This window comes from Carassius carassius, chromosome 16 (genome assembly GCF_963082965.1).
Source record: "Carassius carassius chromosome 16, fCarCar2.1, whole genome shotgun sequence".
Taxonomy (NCBI): Eukaryota; Metazoa; Chordata; class Actinopteri; order Cypriniformes; family Cyprinidae; genus Carassius; species Carassius carassius.
This window is the reverse complement of record NC_081770.1, coordinates 13,657,902-13,671,181: the sequence shown is the minus strand read 5'-3', so window position 1 is coordinate 13,671,181 and position 13,280 is coordinate 13,657,902. Positions and strand designations below refer to the sequence as shown.

At 41.2% G+C, this 13,280-nt stretch overlaps 1 protein-coding gene across 1 annotated transcript in view; it reads right to left on the bottom strand.

Moving 5' to 3' along the window:
• Window positions 1-13,280, bottom strand: part of LOC132159554 (uncharacterized) — a 1,375,546-nt gene that overhangs the window by 185,434 nt on the left and 1,176,832 nt on the right. The window lies entirely within an intron of this gene.

Sequence of the window (13,280 nt, the reverse complement as noted above, 5' to 3'; positions counted from 1 at the left end):
GGGGATCTCGCGCCTTCTGCTCAGAAGCCCAGCAAACGAGCTGACATCGAGAAGGAGCCGAGGCGAGTGCTCACGCTGGCCGCAACGAGCCTCGGCCTCGAGTGGCCTGCACCAGCGCCCACCCTCTCGTTCCCGGCTGGATGGTAGTTTCCTTTAGGATGAGCGTACTTCTCAAAGCCCGCCGCATTTCTTCCTGAGCTTCACGAAGAGGTGGCAAAGGCTTGGAACGCTCCATATTCAGCGCGAACTCGTTCGTCTGTCTCACTGGCATTCTCCGCACTGGATGATGCTAAAAACAGGAACTACCAGTCACTTCCGCCGGTGGAACAGGCGATAGCGACGAACCTTTGCCCACCCTCTGCTGGACGGCGGATGAAAGTGGTGTTGCCATCTAAAGCCTGCCGCATGACGTCATCTCTGCTCGCTCTAATCTTTTCTGCTGCTGAGCAGGCTGCGTCTGCCTCCTGCTGCTTTATCGAAGCGCCGGTGTACGAGTACTGCTGTGGCCGAGCTCTCACCCAAGCGCGCCGCTGTTTCAGTTCCAGGAATTGTGACTGTCTCAGCGTTTTCTGCAACGCGCAAGCCTGCACAGTTGCCCGCTTGCCTGCACACAAAAGCCGTTATCATAACAGCGCCAGCAACGCAGCTCGAGACCCTGTTCTCGCTCTACCGGCCGTCGCCCCACGCCGCGGGGACCACGGCAGAGGATTACGGTGAGGCCGGAAGCCCCGAAGCCATCCTAGCATTCCTAGGAAAGCGCCGGTGTACGAGTCGCCGCGGCCGAACACTCACCCAAGCGCGCTGCTGTTTCAGTTCCAGGGATTGTGACTGTTTCAGCGTCTTTTGCAATGCGCAAGCCTGTACGGTTGCCGCTTGCCTGCACACAAAAACCGTTATCACGGCTACCCAGATATTTCCTGAAAAAGGTGTAATTTCTGGTGTCCCGGCCACGGCCAATGGTGCTATAAATGTAGTGACGATGCCCACTGCTCAGTGCCCATCTCCACATATAAGCACAGCCCTTCACACAGGGCTCGCGCCCATAAAAGCAACTCAAGTCGATCACGCGCACTACATAGTAAACGTGCCCACTCCTCAGTGCCCACAAACAATATGTCACATGCGTCATGTGGTTTCTGTAAAAACGAAACCCATGCACGTTCGTTCAGCCAAGGCAGACAGCAAGTCTAAAGCAGTAAATGTGCACGCTTACAGCCCACAATTACTCACAGACAGCTAGAGTCCCACGGGACCCCCTCAGCCCTCCCTCAGGCGGTTAAGCACTGTGGAGGGGTCGAGGACGAGCGATCTGCCCGCTGTAAAAGTGCGCTCCCCGCCTCAAATGTCACAGGCTTAACGCCCATGTTAGAGCACATCGAAGCACTGCCGTTGCCCAGCCAACAGAGCGCGCTTCGCATCCAACCCCTAACCATTCATGCAGACGCATGGTCAGCGCTTCCAGGGTTTTCGGATTGGGTGTTAGACAATATAAAGGGAGGCTACTCGCTACACTTTTTTCGACGCCCTCCGCGCTTTTCAGCGCGCGTCGAAACTATGGTCAAAACAGAAGTAGCACACCTACTTCAAGCCGAAATATCAAAACTGTTGAGTAGAGGGGCTGTGGAGCCTGTATCTCAAGCTCAAAGCGAAGGGGGCTGTACAGCAAATTCTTTCTAGTGCCCAAGAAAGATGGGGGTCTCAGACCCATACTGGATCTAAGACAGCTGAACAAAGCATTGGCGAAACGCAGTTTCAAAATGCTTACAACCAGGAGACTCCTCACGCATATTCGCAAAGGAGACTGGTTCATGTCAACAGATCTGAAGGACGCGTATTTTCAAATACAGATAGCGTCACGTCACAGGCGATACTTGAGATTCGCCTTAGAGGGCCAGACATACCAGTATACAGTCCTGCCGTTCGGCTCGTCCATGGCTCCTCGTACGTTTACGAAGTGCATGGACGCAGTGCTCGCTCCTCTCAGACTCAGAGGCATGCGAGTGTTGAACTATTTGGACGACTGGCTGATTCTGGCTCAATCACGATCAGAGCTCGTGGAAAACTGGGCCATTTTACTCGATCACCTCGAGAAACTCGGTCTCAGAGTCAACGGGACGAAGAGTTCGCTGAACCACAGTCAGACGATACTGTTTTTGGGTATAGCTCTGGACTCACGTTCCATGATGGCGCGGCTGTCGCCACAGCACGCGTTGGGCATTCAGCGCGCAGCGAGCTCTCTCCGCTGCGGCGCAACCTTCTCGCTCAGAGAATTTCAGAAGATGCTAGCTCAGCATCTCCAGTTCTTCGGTGGGGCCTGCTCCGCATGCACCCCCTGCAGTTCTGGCTGAGAGCGCGAGTACCGCGCGGAGCGTGGATATCCGGTTGGCTGCGTCTCAGGGTCAATCAGAGCTGTGTTACAGCCCTGAAACCCTGGACAGCGAACGACTGGTACCAATCAGGTGTAAGCCTGGGGACTTCCTCGAAAGTGAAGATGGTGTCGACAGACGCCTCCACTTCGGGATGGGGAGCGCTGCTCGAGGGCAGACCGTCCTTTGGCCTGTGGTCAGAATGGGAAAAGCTCCAACATATCAACTGTCTGGAAATGCTGGCAGTGGGGAACGCGCTGACGCGCTTTTGTCCCCGAATCAAAGGCCACCACATCTTAGTCCGTTCGGACAACATGTCTGTGGTGTCCTACATAAATCGCCAGGGCAGAATGCCTCCTGGTTTGGGCTCAGCGCAACTTGCGCTCGCTGAGAGCAGTTCATGTGCCTGGGCTACAGAATCTGGGTCCAGACAGGCTGTCCAAAAACAACATTCCCACGGGCGAATGGTCTCTACACCCGCAGACAGTCCGGCTGTTGTGGGAGAGATTTGGCAGGGCGGAAGTGGACCTCTTCGTGTCCCACGAAAACGCTCACTGCCCCGCGTTCTTTTCCAAGAACGAAAGCGCGCTGTCACGGAGATGGCCGTGCTGCCCGCTCTATGCTTTCCCCCCCCGTCTCCCTCCTTCTGCAGGTGATAGAACGGGTGAGGGAAACGAAATGCTCAATACTGCTTGTAGCACCATTTTGGAAGAACCAACCATGGTTTCCAGATTTGATGCAGTTAGCAGACACTGCCCCGTGGCCAAAGGAATGGCTGTTTCGAGACAGAGCCTATCCAGATGGATAGTTGACGCCATAGCGTTAGCTTACGCTTCCAGGGGCCTTCAGTGCCCACTGGGCGTCAGAGCACACTCCACAAGAGGTGTCGCCTCGTCGTGGGCGTGGTCTACTGGGATCTCCTTGCAGGATATATGTATGGCGGCAGGTTGGGCCTCGCCGTCTGCATTTATCAGGTTCTATAACCTGGAGGTTCCTGCCCTGTAAGCAGGGCTGCGGTCGGTATAGTCGAATCAGGGCCCTGATTGGAACTCTGAGATCGCAAGCGTTATGCGCTGCCGACTGTTATATGGGCAGAATTGCGTAAGACCCGCATTACCACATTGGTCAGGCCTTGCCTCGACTGTGTGATGTCATATTGCCGCGTCTACGGACGCTGCTAGATATGGGACGGAGGGCCCCCCCCCCTCCTGTCCTGGACTCTCTGTGAGTCCCTCTGGTGACTGTGCACTGTAAATCCTGGGCGTTGCTTCCAGGCTTATTGGTGTGTGATCCCTGTGCGCACGGCGCTTTACATGGGGTTCCCGTAGCGTCTTAGCTAAGACGCAGTACGAGAGAACTCTCGTAAGAGAACGTACTCGGTTACTAACGTAACATCGGTTCTCTCTAGAAGAGGGAACGAGTACTGCGTTCTCTGCCGTACTTACGATTCACTCTGGTTCGCTTCGGCGATGAAATAAATCAGGTGAGTCAGCCTTTTCGAGCTCCCTTTATAGGGCTAGGCCACACCCGTTTCGGCGGGATGTGGCATGGAGGGCGCGAAGCGTCCTGATGTTGCATCAGCCTGCGCTCGATAGGCTTGTGCAGTTGCCGCAGAGCAGCCAATGAGCGAGCAAGCCGTCTCGCCTATGGCTGTGTGCTGCTGCAAATGCGCTTTACAATAATTCAAAATTAAGGATAATTTTTTGCTTCAGTATTTCGTGAAAAGAGACTTTTCCCATAGCGTCTTAGCTAAGACGCAGTACTCGTTCCCTCTTCTAGAGAGAACTGCATGATAACGGCGCAAGGTTTTGTGTTGTCACCTCTCCTCCCTAAACGATGCACAGTGTCAACAACATCAGGGTACTTGATCTTGGCCTCGGGATTAGTCTCGCTGCAGATTCGAATGACCTTGGATCTGATGTCTTCTTTGAATGACTCAGGCACTCCAAACAATCTCAAATTCCACCTGTGAGAGTATCTCTCCAGATCAGAAATGCGTGTTTCCCAGGCGCTCGTGAGATGTTCTTGATCTTTAAGCCTGGAATCTACATCTTTCACATTTGTTTTTAGATCTTGTACTTAGGCACAAAAAAAGTCTACCGTTTTCTTCAGCCCTTCTATCTTTAGAGCATTGGCACTAATCATTCCTTCCAGTGCGTCAAACCAAGTATTGATCAACGAGGAGAGTGTAGAAATGATGGCAGAGTCGCCTGCTCGTTTGGACTTGAAGACTAACCTTTTTTATGAGCAGGTGGCTTGCTATGAGTGACAGGGAGTGAAGTCGCGCAGAGAACATCTAGCTCGTTTACAGCAGGAGAAGCATAATCGTGGACATCCATGATGTCGCTAGTGTCCGATAGCTCTTTTGCGTTTGTCAAATGGCATATTAATGCTCTCAATTGAATGTACTAAAATATTATCAACCAAATGTAACGAAAAAAATACGTTAATACAGCTATACTTTCTTAGTGTGTAAAGTTTGGTCAGGAGCTCTGAAAACATCGACTTAACAAGGCGCCATCTTGGACCTCCCCCGATAAAGGAAAACTTGGTTTAGGAAGAGATCATTCTGCTGACAATCAAAATATGGATGTCATGGAGACTCATTCCTACGCTCGATGCAGTAGTCCAGAGCTAAAATGAACTCCGATCCCAGGTTCGGAGCCATGCATGCCAGATCCCAAGAAAAGTAAATCGGACCCAACGCTTGCTGAGGTACAGAACAACATCGTGCAAATATTGGTGGAGAAAATGAATCAAAATACCGAAACCATACACCATGAGATCAAACAAAACAGAGAATGCATAAACTCTTTAAAAGAAGCTACTGAATTTCTCTTCAAAGAGATGCATGATGTTAAGAAAGACATTGTGACACTTAAAGAAGCTAACGAACAGTGTTGGGGAGTAACTAGTTACATGTAACTATTTTTATTTTTAAAAATAGTTTTATTTTTTACAGGAGACTCATGCAGTAACATCTGATTTAGTTTTTTGGAAAAATCAATGGGGTAGTGATATCTGGTTGGCATATGGGAGTAATAAATCAGCAGGGGTTGCAGTTTTGAAAGGTAATTATAAAGGGAAAATTTTAAAAAGTAAAGCTCATTCTTGTGGAAGATGGTTGATTTTAGTTGTAGAAGAAAATAATTATTTTTTCATTTTGGGGAACATCTATGGTGACAATTGTGCTCTACAAAACAGATTATTATTACACAATTTTAGAGAAGAAACTGTGAATTTCTTTAAAATATACCCAAGTGCCCAGTTGATTTTAGGTGGTGATTGGAACACTATTAATGATTCTTTTTTAGATTGTTTTCCTCCCCGTATCAGTAGACAGTCTCAATATACTGATATATTTAATTTATGTTCCCAATTAAATTGTCGGGATGAATGGAGGCACAGAAATCTTGATAAGATAGACTTTACTTGGAGTAATAAGGATAGATCTATACAATCTAGAATTGATTTTTGGTTAACCTCAGAGGAACTTGGGAATCAAATTCAAGAGATTGACATAGTACCTTCAGTGACCACAGAATGATCCATTTAGTTATCAGCCTTGGTGATACAAGAACTCGTGGGTCTAATTTCAATTACTGGAAATTAAATAATTCACTTTTTGAAGATGTTCAGTTTAAAGATAATGTTTAAAGTGTGATAAAAATATGTTACAATAATGCTAAAATATCAGGCTTATATGGTAAAAATTGGGAAATTATGAAATATGAAATCAGAAAATTTGCAATATCAAGAAGTAAAGAAATAGCCAAAACCAAAAGAAACAAAGAAAATAGTATAATTCAAAATATAATTGATATATATTACAAACAAATAGAAAGTGTAAAATATAAAAATCTTTTAATAAAATTACAATTGGAATTAGAACAAATCTATGAATATAAGGCTAAGGGTGCGTTTATAAGTTCAAGGAGAAAGTGGTTAGAAAAAGGTGAATCAATTTCTAAATATTTTTTCAATCTAGAAAGAAAAAATTTAGATTTTTCCTCTAAAGAAACTCAAGATTAATGATTCTCTTACAGTGGACCCAAAATTAATTTCTAATTATGTTGCTACATTTTATGAAAAGTTATATGCCCAAAATAACAATATAGGTAATGTTGTTGTTTTTCTAGATACACTTAAAGAAAATGCAAAAACTATAGATCATCATTCAAAATCTATATGTGATCAAGACATAACTCTTTAGGAAATTTATAAAAGCATTGAAAAGCTTAAAAATAATAAAGCACCAGGTAACGATGGGCTGACCTGTGAATTTTATAAAGAGTTCAAAGAAGATATCTCAGAGTTTCTTTTATATGTCTTCAAAGAAATTTTGCAAAATGAAGTAATGCTGCCAACTATGTTACAGGGATTGATTACATTGATTCCTAAGACAGGTAAAGACCTATTAAATATAGAAAATTGGAAACCAATAACTCTAATCAATAATGAAACTAAATTACTTTCACATATATTTGCGAACCGAAGTTAGTTTTAAATGAAATTATAGATGATTGTCAATCTGGATTCTTACGTGGAAGATATATTGGAAATAATATTAGATTAATATTAGATTTGATCGACTACAATTTTCTTTTAAATGATGATGGTTACATATTTTTTTTATAGATTATTATAAAGCATTCGATACTGTAAACCATAATTTTTTATTTGAAGTTCTTGATTTTTTCGGTTTTGGGAACAACATTATCCGCGCAGTTCGAACTTTATATAATGATTGTAACAGCTCTGTTAAACTACCCTTCAGGACCTCTCCTAGATTAAATATAGGTAGAGGTGTTAAACAAGGAGATCCATTATCTCCTCTGTTATTTTTATTGTTCATGCAAGTATTGTATCTTTATATTAAAATCAGTCCGTTTCAAGGTATCCAGTTGGCCAATAATGTGATTAAACGTTCCCAGTTAGCAGATGATACGGCAATTTTTCTAAAAGACATAAAAGAATTAAAAGTGCCTCTTGATTGTCTACATGAATTCTATTTAGTATCAGGGTTAGCTATAAATATAAAAAAATGTGAATTGTTTGCTTTAAAAGAAAGACCCAGTAACTTGTCTGAGTTTTGTGGCATTCCAATAAAAGACTATATTACTTATTTAGGAATTACGATATGCAAAGATCAAAAAGAAAGAATAAATCTTAATTATACCCCAATAATGAACAAAATAATAATAATAAAAAAAATATTTGGCTGATGAGAGACCTTTCTTTAAATGGGAGAGTTTTATTATCAAAATCTGAAGGTTTATCCAGACTAGTTTACACCGCAATGGCAATAGATATTCCAAAAAGTATAATTAATGAGATAAATAAATGTATGTGTAATTTTATTTGGAAAAATAAACATCATTATTTGAATAAAAAAAATACTTACTAATCCACTTAATCAAGATGGGCTAAATGTACTTGATTTTGAAATATCTAACACTATTTTTAAAATCAAGTGGATACAAAATTATATCCGTTCAAAAGATAAGCAATGGTATTACATCCCTAATATTATTTTTGAAAAAGTAGGCGGTATTGAATTTCTTCTTAATTGTAATTTTAATATTAGCAAGCTTCCCATAAAACTTTCCAATTTTCACAAACAGGTATTGTTATCATGGATGATTATATACAAACACAATCCCCCCACCACAAATGCTTAGTTTGGAATAATAATTACATTACCCACCAAAATAAATCTCTTTTTTTAGGTAATTGGTTTAGTAAAAATATTTTGTTGGTTTCTCAACTTTTGAATAGTAGTAATGGTCATGTGCTTACATATTTAGAATTTGTAGAAAAAAATTCATTTTATATACCGGTTAAGGAGTATATGATGGTTATTAATGCCATCCCTTTAGAACTTAGGAAATTATTCGGAAATGATATAGTCGAAAAACTAAATTTAGATTTCAGTCTTAAATTGGAAGGTATAAATATAAAAGAACAAAAATGTAATAGCAAATGTAATAGGGAAGTCGTGGCCTAATGGTTAGAGAGTCGGACTCCCAATCGAAAGGTTGTGAGTTTGAGTCCTGGGCCGGCAGGAATTGTGGGTGGGGGGAGTGCATGTACAGTTCTCTCTCCACCTTCAATACCATGACTTAGGTGCCCTTGAGCAAGGCATCGAACCCCCAACTGCTCCCCGGGCGCCGCAGCATAAATGGCTGCCCACTGCTCTGGGTGTGTGCTCACAGTGTGTGTGTGTGTGTTCACTGCACTGTTTGTGTGCACTTTGGATGGGTTAAATGCAGAGCACAAATTCTGAGTATGGGTCACCATACTTGGCTGAATTACACTTCACTACAATTATCTTAGAAAGATTTGCCAAATTTCCAGTGTTCCTTTAGCCATTGGTTTTTGGAGATCACAATTTCAAGATGTCAACTGGAAAGAAACCTTTAAGATCTCCAGACGTTTTTTGTATCACAAATAAAATTAGAGAGGTATCATACAAGATTGTTCATCGTATTTATCCTGTAAAACAGGTAATTGCAAAGTTTTGTAAAGATATTGACTTGAAGTGTGTTTTTTGTAAAGGGGAAAATGAGAGTATTGTTCATTTATTTTATGATTGTATTTATACAAATTTATTTTGGTGTGATCTAGTTTTTTTTTGTTAAGCTAAGTATTAATATTGAATTGCAACTTAAAGAAAAGGATGTTTTATTTTTTTATGAGTATACTATTGATTTCAAAATTTGGTATATTGTGAAATTCTTTATTCACAAATGTAAATGGGCAGGGAAAAAAAACCTAATTTTACTCATTTCAAAATAGAAATGGGTCACTACCTGTATACTTTAAAAGAAATAAGAAATGAAAAAGCCAAAAAAACTGTAAGTTGCTTTAAAGCCTTAAATCTATTTTTTTGAATAATTTGTTATTATTTGTATTAGTTAACAGATTTTTTTTATTGATTTTCTTCTTTTTTAAGCATTTGTCTTAATTCTGTTTTAATGTTATTGCCCTTATGTTCTGTTCTAAAAACTGCAATAAAAAAAAGAAGAAAAAAAAAAAGACAAGCTCAAGATGGGCGTCGTCCATCTTTTTTTACAGTCTCCCGTTGAATAACATGGGGAGGCGGGGCTTATGACCTATACTGGGACCAGTCACTGGGGGGCGATCGAGATGTTTTGGCTTCACTTTTCAGGGCTTGTGCGGCACGCTTGGGCGGACTCGATTTCTCATGACACCGGATCCGTTACCCCGCTTTGTTCCGGGACCTTGCAATTTACAAATTAAGCACTGCTGCTCGCGTACTGTTTCTTCGCATACTACAACCCGAATTCCGGAAAAGTTGGGACGTTTTTTAAATTTTAATAAAATGAAAACTAAAGGAATTTCAAATCACATGAGCCAATATTTTATTCACAATAAAACATAGATAACGTAGCAAATGTTTAAACTGAAAAAATTTACACTTTTATCCACTTAATTAGCTCATTTAAAATTTAATGCCTGCTACAGGTCTCAAAAAAGTTGGCACGGGGGCAACAAATGGCTAAAAAAGCAAGCAGTTTTGAAAAGATTCAGCTGGGAGAACATCTAGTGATTAATTAAGTTAATTGATATTAGGTCTGTAACATGATTAGCTATAAAAGCTTTGTCTTAGAGAAGCAGAGTCTCTCAGAAGTAAAGATGGGCAGAGGCTCTCCAATCTGTGAAAGACTGCGTAAAAAAATTGTGGAAAACTTTAAAAACAATGTTCCTCAATGTCAAATTGCAAAGGCTTTGCAAATCTCATCATCTACAGTGCATAACATCATCAAAAGATTCAGAGAAACTGGAGAAATCTCTGTGCGTAAGGGACAAGGCCGGAGACCTTTATTGGATGCCCGTGGTCTTCGGGCTCTCAGACGACACTGCATCACTCATCGGCATGATTGTGTCAATGACATTACTAAATGGGCCCAGGAATACTTTTAGAAACCACTGTCGGTAAACACAATCCGCCGTGCCATCAGCAGATGCCAACTAAAGCTCTATCATGCAAAAAGGAAGCCATATGTGAACATGGTCCAGAAGCGCCGTCGTGTCCTGTGGGCCAAGGCTCATTTAAAATGGACTATTTCAAAGTGGAATAGTGTTTTATGGTCAGACGAGTCCAAATTTGACATTCTTGTTGGAAATCACGGACGCCGTGTCCTCCGGGCTAAAGAGGAGGGAGACCTTCCAGCATGTTATCAGCGTTCAGTTCAAAAGCCAGCATCTCTGATGGTATGGGGGTGCATAAGTGCATACGGTATGGGCAGCTTGCATGTTTTGGAAGGCTCTGTGAATGCTGAAAGGTATATAAAGGTTTTAGAGCAACATATGCTTCCCTCCAAACAACGTCTATTTCAGGGAAGGCCTTGTTTATTTCAGCAGGACAATGCAAAACCACATACTGCAGCTATAACAACAGCATGGCTTCGTCGTAGAAGAGTCCGGGTGCTAACCTGGCCTGCCTGCAGTCCAGATCTTTCACCTATAGAGAACATTTGGCGCATCATTAAACGAAAAATACGTCAAAGACGACCACGAACTCTTCAGCAGCTGGAAATCTATATAAGGCAAGAATGGGACCAAATTCCAACAGCAAAACTCCAGCAACTCATAGCCTCAATGCCCAGACGTCTTCAAACTGTTTTGAAAAGAAAAGGAGATGCTACACCATGGTAAACATGCCCCGTCCCAACTATTTTGAGACCTGTAGCAGAAATCAAAATTGAAATGAGCTCATTTTGTGCATAAAATTGTAAACTTTCTCAGTTTAAACATTTGCTATGTTATCTATGTTCTATTGTGAATAAAATATTGGCTCATGTGATTTGAAAGTCTTTTAGTTCAACACAGTCTCACTCTCTACTCGTCAAATGTCTGACGCATGGTCAAGGGATCACTTTTTTGACGCACTGGATATACCTTTGGCGTTATTTTTCAACGTGCAGGTTAGTCCGATAGACTTCTATAGAACTCAGCAGCGTTTAAATTTGACGTCTTGGGTCAGCACACGCAACGAGACTAAATAAATAAAAATAAAAAAGAATAGGCTACAAAAAATTATATATGACAGAGATCGTTTTATCTGGCCCTCCAACTTGTTTTTGGGGTTTAAAAATCCTCGCAATCTGATATCAAAGTGCTCTCTGTGCAAAGGCTTAGCGCGTTCATCAGTGGTGAGTTTAACAACACTCAACTGCAGGTAAAACAGCATTCAGCGGTGAGTTTGACCATAGCAACGCTCAACTGCAGGGAAAACGGCATTAAAAGGTGAGTTTAACAACGCTCCAAGGCGCGTGCAAGTAAGCAGTTTAACCGTTTTCTTACAACCCATTCTCGCTTATCGCTTATTCATAGTTTATCACTATGAAATCACGTTCAAGAAGTCTCATTCAGCACACATCGCGATACTTGCCATCAGTTTACATGTGCCACAGGTTTGGTGAGTAGATGTAAATTCGCTCTTTTAATGGCTGTTATAAAATGTATTCTGTCTTTATTAATCAGATTAGCGCCGTATTGTTTACTCGCTGTATTATATCAGTCATCCGAGGCTGTCTTTGAGTTTCATTGCGTTTAACTAAATGAACACACCTGCTAACTAGTGTGATTAAACCCTGTCGGTCACGTGACGTGCCATAGACTTTCAATATATTCATTTCAGGTTCAAAGATGTAAACCACGACACGTACAACAGTAACAAATTACATTTGAAGTTAAAACCCAGGAACGGGCCATTTACCATGTTTTTACCACAGTAACTGTAGGTTTACTATGGTATATTAATAATCAATACAACAATACAATAATCATCAAACTAACTATGGTTGTACAACTGCAATGGTCGTTTTTTGATGTGCTTTTATATGACAGATATCACAGTAATCACATTTACTGTACCATGCTTTTGATACCTTTTTATGTAAATCCAGAAAAAGTAAATAAATAAAAGGACACATTTTTCCCCTCTTGCAGTTCATTCATATCAGTTTATATTTTAAATATTTTGCTCACAAAACATTATTAAAATTCTGTTTATAATTCTATTTTATTCTACCCCCCCCCCCCCCCCCCTGAGGTCTGAGGTATTCCTTCAGAAATGGAGAAGACAGAAAGCTGCGGAGGCAGACATTTGCAGCAGTAAGTCTGTGATAGTTTGACCTTTTTATCAAACTGCTGTTATAAATTGCACAGCATTTGTTGTTTCTTAAACTGTTGCACTGTCCAAATACCCACACTTGCCATCTTTGCACTTGACCACTTGATTATTTATTTGACGTATTTCCTGTGTTTAGCCCAAGTGTTCGAGTGAGCATGGTGACCAAAAGTGTGTGTCGAACTTTTCATGACCTGATGACAGTGGTTCCCAATCCTGGTCCTGGAGAGCCCCAACACTGCATGGTTTGGTGTCTCTCTTATCTGACAAACACACTTTTGAGGTCTTGGAGTCTTCACTGATGAGCTGATGAGTTGAATCAGGTGTGTTTGATCAGAGAGACATCTCAAATATGCAGCGTTGGGGTTCTCCAGGACCAGGATTGGGAGCCACTGCCTTATGGGACACACTTAAGTGTTTACAGAGATTTTTTTTTTTTTTTTTTTTTATTATTCAACTTTGCATTTTAAAATAAATTCTAAATCACTTTTCATTAGTCCCTATTACAGAGGACAATTTAATTTTTGGTGCTTCTAATTAAGTGAAAATTATTTAAAAATTATTATTAATAATATTTCACATACATTGGAAAGGTTATATTATAGCTTATATTATTATTATAGGTTATATGATATAATATAGCTTGTTATTAATGACTTGCTTTTATTAATGGATGCATTTAACATTTAATTATACAGCATCTTTACAGAGGCTGTATAATTAGACACACACATACACACAGTAATGTATAAGTT